General features: G+C 40.6%; 1 non-coding gene across 1 annotated transcript; it reads left to right on the top strand.

Annotated features, from left to right (window-relative positions):
• Positions 1-249: 249 nt before the first annotated feature.
• LOC119473557 lies at positions 250-366 on the top strand. The gene has a single exon (XR_005202768.1). It is a non-coding gene; the product is annotated as a U5 spliceosomal RNA (small nuclear RNA).
• The last annotated feature ends 5,248 nt before the right edge of the window (positions 367-5,614 follow it).

The raw sequence follows: 5,614 nt of genomic DNA, 5'->3' as shown, positions 1-5,614 counted from the left end.
TCTTAAAGATGGGGTTTCACCATATTGGTCAGGCTGGTCTCGAACTCCTGACCTCAGGTGATCTCCCCACCTCAGCCTCCCAAAGTACTGGGATTACAGGCGTGAGCCACTACTCCTGGCCTTCACATGATACCTTTCTGCAAGACCAGAAGGCCCAACTGCTCCATACCCCAGGCACCTCCAGCTCACCCAGGCTCCATTGCCACCAGTGGCCAGAACTTTCAAGATTAACCATATTAAAACTTTTGGATGCTCTGGTTTCTCTTCATAATGAATGAATCTTTCACCTTTTATTAAAGATTTCCATAGAGAGGAACAGTTAGGAGTTTATAATCAAATTTTTTGATGTCCTGCTTAGGCAGGGCTAAGAAAAAAAAAAAAACTTTTGGAGCATTTATCATAGAAAATCTTCATAGCAAGGTAAAGCAAAATGCTTATCAATGATACAACCTCAGCCTATAAAATATATTTCATTGTACTTTGAGTCATGACAAATCTTTTTGCTTCATTGAAATGGGAGAATATCTTTTTGCTACTTTAAATAAGCAGTTTCTCTTAAACTAAGTGTGCCATGCAATTAATATCAAAAAGATTTGAGAGAGTATAAGTGAAACATAGGAAGTTATGTAATTGGTTGCCAAGTGGTAGTGCATTATAAATATGACAGTGATTCCCATAACCTTATAAATAACTTTCCAAAATAATTAAGTGAATTTGTGACAGAGGATACTTACATACCACCATCCACTGAAGCAAAACTCAACTATTCCTTTCCTATTTTTCTTCTAACAACTAAGATCCTAGAAATATTAATGGGCAAGTCATTAATAGAAAGGCAAGAGGTAAAGTGTTTCACTCATTCATTTAACAATAATTTGTTAAGTGCCTACTGTATATTTTTCTATAATTTAACATGTATTTATTAGATTACTGTGTACCCTCAAGGAATATCTAATCTAATTGAAGAAATACAATGTATGAAGCAGTAAGAGACATTAAATAATTAAATGCTAGATTGTGTAGTGAATACTATAATTATTATATGCATTCAAAAGAGAGAATATTAGTTAGGGTTAGAATAGCCAAAAAAAAGTCTTCATTTCCTCAACATTCATTTATGTTAAAGAAAACATAGCAGGTCCAAAATGGAATCACCTATGCTAAAGTTTCACGTTACCAAACCAAAACCTAAGAGATAATAGCCAAATCCCATTAGGCCAAGAAGATTTCCTTATCCCTATAAGGAAATTAACCCTGAAATGGTCAATCTACTATTTGTTTTTTGTTTCTCTTTGCTTCTGCTTTTTTCTGCCTATAAAACTCACCCATTCTGTTTAGCTCATCAGAGCTCCTTTTTGTTTTGTAGATTAGCTGCTGCTCAGTTCATGGGTCACTAAAATAACTCAATCAAAGCTTTGAAATTTAATTTGCTGAAACTTGGTTTTTTGTTTGTTTGCTTTGAAATGGGGTCTCACTTTGTCACCCAGGCCGGAGGGCAATGGCACAAACACAGCTTACTGCAGCCTTCACCTCCTGGGCTCAAGTGGTCCTCCTGCATCAGCACTCCCACATAGCTGGGACCGCAGGTGCAAGCTATCACACCCAGCTAATTTTTTTTTTTTTTTTTTGAGGAGTTTTGCTGTTGTTGCCCAGGCTGGAGTGCAATGGCGCGATCTCGGCTCACCGCAACCTCCGCCTCCTGGGTTCAAGCAATTCTCCGGCCTCAGCCTCCTGAGTAGCTGGGACTACAGGCATGCACCATCATGCCCAGCTAATTTTTGTATTTTTAGTAGAGACGGGGTTTCACCTTGTTGACCAGGATGGTCTCGATCTCTTGACCTCGTGATCCACCCGCCTCGGCCTCCCAAAGTGCTGGGATTACAGGCTTGAGCCACCGCGCCCGGCCCTAATTTTTTTGTAGAGATGGGTTTTCACCATGTTGGCGCAGCTGGTCTCGAACTCCTGAGCTTAAGCAATCTGCACACCTTGGCCTACCAAAGTGTTAGGATTACAGATGTGAACCACCGTGCCTGGCCAAAAAGTTTGTTCTCTGACAAGCATCTTCTACATGCCAGACACTGGGAATATCATTATAAATAAGATCCTGTTCTTACCTTCAAGGAAGTAGGAAGAAAATTACAAGCCAGATTGGCAAATGTAACAGTAAGCACAACGTGCAACAAGAGCAATGAATGGTACAAAGTTGAAAAACGGTTAGATAGATGGAGAAAAGAAGATTGAAATAATAATAGTCAACATTATATTACTTTGCATGTATTATCTCTTTTCATTTGCATAACAACACTGTTATTATCCTTATTTTTCAAATAGGCACTAAGATCAGAAATTATTTTGATTGGCTGGGCGTGGTGGCTCACATCTGTAATTTCAACACTTTGGGAGGCCAAGGCGGTGGATCAATTGAGCCCAGGAATTCAAGAGCAGCCTGGGCAACATAGCAGGACCTTGTCTCTACAAAACATACAAAAATAAATTATCCGGGAATGGTGGTACGTGCCTATAGTCACAGATACTAGGGAGGCTGAGGTGAGAAGATCCCTTGAGCCTGGGGAGGTCAAGGCTGCAGCACACCACTAATCCATGATCACACCACTGCACTCTAGCCTGAACAACAGAGTGAAAACTTGTCTCAAAAAAAATTAATTAATTTGATCACGGTCATTATGGTGCCAAGACTGAGGCAGGAGAATCACTTGAGCCCAGGAGTTAAAGGCTGTAGTGTGCAAAGATCATGCCTGTGAATGGTCACCACTCTTTAGCCTGGGTGACATAGCAAGAAACTCCTGTCTCTAAAAAAATTAAAATAAAAAGTAACAGAGACAGACATGCAAATGACAATAATGGTAGCATCCAGAATAATTTCTATCTCCTCTCCTTCAGGACTTCAGTGTGATTCAGACTCTGATTACAATTAATGGAAAAGTCAGAGTTTCATGAAAATCGGTATTAAAAAGCTCTCTTAGTTTCAATTCAATATTTATTGAAGATTTTTGATTGTTCAGCTTTACTCCTACTCTCTCTGATTGATGTTATCTGGTCAGAGAACTTCACAAATTGGCAGCTTCTATTTTTACTATTTTGGAACACTGTCTCTGGGAGTCCTGAACTGTCAGGTACGAAGTCTAACTACCCTGAGACCATCATAAAACAGAAGTCACCTGCAGGTGCTCTGATTGAGTCTCAACTGAGCCTAGGCTTCCGGTCTATCCATCCTAAATATGAGACGTTGATGAACCAATTTTGAACCCTCCAGGCAGCCATCTGCCTGCTAAATACCACCAGGTGGCCTCAGTCAACCACATGGAAAACAACCACCCAGCTGATATCTGTCCTAATTACTAACCTGCCAAATATTTAGGTATAATAAAGTTGTTGTTTTAAGCCATTATGTTTTAGGGTAATTTGTTATGCAGTAATAGATATACCAATAGGAACACCATATAAACATGTGCATGTCATTTATCTCTTGAATCTCAATTTCTTCATCTATAAAGCAAGGGAGTTTGATAACTAGATAATCTCTAAGTTTTTTCTCACTCTAAATTACCACGACTGTATTCCTTTTTTAGTGATTCATCTGGGATTAAAGCACTTTTATATGGATTCCTCTATGTTAAAAAGAAAACAAGGCCAGGTGTGATGGTTCACAGCTGTAATCCCAGAGCTTTGAGAGGCCAAGGAGGGAAGATCTCCTGAGGCCAGAAGTTCAAGATCAGCATGGTCAACATAGTAAGACCCTGTTTCTACAAAATAAAATTTTAAAAAAAATTAGAAGAAGCTGGGCGCTGTGGCTTTTGCTTGCTATCTCATCACTTTGGGAGGCTGCGGTAGGTGGATCACTTGAGCCAGGAGTTCAAGACCAGCCTGGGCAACATGGCAAAACCCTGTCTCTACACAAAATACAAAAATTAGCCAGGTGTGGTAGCGTATGCCTGTAGTCCAAGCTGCTGGGGGGCTAAGGCAGAAGGATCACTTGAGCTTGGGAAGTCAAGGCTGCAGTGAGCCACGATCACGCCACTGTACTCCAGCTTGGGCAACAGAGTGAGACCTTGTTTCAAAAAAATAAAAAAATAAAAATTAGCATGGCATGGTGGCACACTCCTGTTGTCCCAACTCAGGAGGCTGAGCCAGGAAGATCATCTGAGCCCAGGAATTCAAAGTTACAATGAGCACTTCACTACTTTTTCAGCTGGCAAAGAGGTTCCTCTGCCATCATCTCTTAAGCCACAGCTTTCACCCCTTTCCCTGTTGCTGCTGCCCCTGCCTTCTCCTTATTCACTACCTTCTATCCCCCACCCTTCTCTGCACCCTTTTGCTGCACTGTATTCTGGGTGACAGAGCAAGACCCTGTCTCCAAAAAAAAACCTTTAAAACAATTTAAAAATAAAAAAATATTTTTATTATCATCTAAGTAGATCAGGGTTCCTGAGCACAGTGAGGGCTTTGAGATTGGGGTAAAAAGACAAAGCGATAGCTTTCTCAGTGCCAGAGCAGGGGCAAGAGAAGGGTGGGGGATGGAAGGTAGTGAATAAGGAGAAGGCAGGGGCAGCAGCAGCAGGGAAAGGGGTGAAAGCTGTGGCTTAAGAGATGATGGCGGAGGAACCTCTTTGCCAGCTGAAAAACTAGTGAAGGTAGACAAAAAAGACATTGAAAGCAGAAACAAAGGCAGTTGCATGGAGATGAAGGTAGTTCTCAGTCCACTGGGGGAGGAAAGAAGAAGAATACATCCACCAGCTCCCATCTCACATTGGTGAGGAGTTTTCTCCCCAGGGTGTTAAGATCCCTGCCTTGCATCTCTGAGTTGTCTACATGGCTACTGTGGGTTTTTATTGTGTCTCATGCCTCAAGGTCAACAGTGAAATACCTGGGTAGGAAACAAGAATGCATTCACATTGTGGACATAAAGCCAAGGGCTGTCAAGTTGTACCCTCGTGAAGTTAGCCAGAAAGGCGTAAGTGTTTTTATTATTTTAAATTGTCTGAATCTCCTTGCCTATATAGCTATATAGTCTTATATCTATAAAGCATAAGTTTTAACTATGGAATCTATTGAAACTATACAAATGAATCTAAAATTAAGCATCATATCATCTTTTCCAAGTGCAGTTGCATGACATCAACTTTCAGAAGCATAAAAAATTTAAATTTTGACTATTACTATTACCTAATAATTTTAGATTCATCAAGTCATCTCCCCCCTACTCCAATCCCATAAGAATTTGGGTGTGCTGCCATCAAGTGATAGTAGTGCTATCTTGGCAGTTGAAAACTTAAGGTGAGTGATTGAAAAGTGTGTTTGCAGTCAAAACAAATCACTCAATTAAGGGTCACAGGGCTAGGTTCCAATTCCCATCTCCACATACCCTGCTCATGACACAAGGTTTTGAATATTAAATCATCAAAATTTGGGTGGAGGAAAGAGAGAGAGAGAGAGATAGAGAGAGAGAGAATGAATTATACAATGGCAAGAAGAATAAACCTTCTTCCTTTTTCTGCTTCACACTGCTAATTTGTCCACTGAGTAGCAGAGATAGGAACCCTTGGAGGAAAGAGGACTTCAGTTGCCAGCCAGCCTCTGTCACTTTACCTGTGGA

The sequence above is a fragment of the Cebus imitator genome, unplaced genomic scaffold (genome assembly GCF_001604975.1).
Source record: "Cebus imitator isolate Cc_AM_T3 unplaced genomic scaffold, Cebus_imitator-1.0 Scaffold166, whole genome shotgun sequence".
NCBI classification, from domain to species: Eukaryota; Metazoa; Chordata; class Mammalia; order Primates; family Cebidae; genus Cebus; species Cebus imitator.
This window is presented reverse-complemented; position numbering and strand designations above follow the sequence as displayed.